This window comes from Idiotropiscis lumnitzeri, chromosome 9 (genome assembly GCF_059441095.1).
Source record: "Idiotropiscis lumnitzeri isolate Australia: NSW breed Sydney's pygmy pipehorse chromosome 9, RoL_Ilum_1.0, whole genome shotgun sequence".
Lineage (NCBI taxonomy): Eukaryota > Metazoa > Chordata > Actinopteri > Syngnathiformes > Syngnathidae > Idiotropiscis > Idiotropiscis lumnitzeri.
Genome location: NC_142399.1, coordinates 21537198 through 21538367, shown reverse-complemented (window position 1 = coordinate 21538367; position 1170 = coordinate 21537198).

The following is a 1170-nucleotide window of genomic DNA, read 5'->3' as shown; positions in this document are numbered from 1 at the left end:
TGAGGTCTGGTGTCTGTGTCTTGCTCAAGAGTTGCCATTGGATGTCTTCCTTGCCAGTTTTTATTTTTATTTTTTCATTTTATATGTTTGCTAGTACTGTTAAGTGATTTTTTTTAACTAATTAATCACAAAAAATTCCATGATTAATTGTGATTCATCACATTTTTCAACTGCTATTTTTTGCGAATCTTATAACTGATATTTAATTGAATACTATCTTGGAATTGATGCAAAATCATCAAATATGAAGTATATTTAATTCAAAGACTGTTCTAATAGCTTTCTTGGATTCTTGAATACGATCTAAATGGAGACATCTTTGCAGACACTTATTTTCAAAACATTTCTCAAAACTGCTCACAAGCGCCACACTCCAGCAGTGTTGGTTTGCAAGGCCTTGTGGTAACTTAAACAGAGTGTTTTGTTCTGAGACGTGCTAAAGACAGCTAATATGGCACAATATTTGCAAAGTATGCAAATTATTTTTTTAAGTAAATCAAACTGAGTTAACTGAGTTAAAATATTTAACTGAGTTAAAATTTTTGGGATTAATCAGCTGAGTTATTGCTTTAATTTTGACAGCCCTAATGTTTGCACATTACATACTTTAGACCCAATCACACATGGACACACAGAGTATTTGAAGTGAGTTTTGGTTGGGTTTCCTATATTGCTCAAGGGCATGTCAGCAGTTGTCAGGATGCAGACTAGATTAAAGATTCCAGATGCTTATTTGTCAAGTGCACAGTAAAACACGAAAAAGCAACAACTGTAAATAATGAAAGATAAATACTGAAGGGAAAATGGGCTTATGTACATAAATTAAATCTGTCCACTTATACACATAATATGAAAACATAAAAAGGAGTAACTTTAAATGATGAAGGATAGCTATTGAAGGAAAAAGGGGGTTATGTGTAATAGTTCTGTTTAAGTTGTCGTCAATAAAATAGGTAATTTGTTGTTTGTCTATTTTAATACTACATTTATATGTTGTTGACAGTTTACAGTACAATACAATACAACTTTATTTATAGAGCACATTTCACAACAGCTGGAGCTGTAACAAAGCAAAATATAAATTCGCAGGAAATTAGAACACAAACTAAAACACATGAACACATTCACTGTAGATGCCAGAAGAACAGCAGAACGGCAACAGTCTCATGT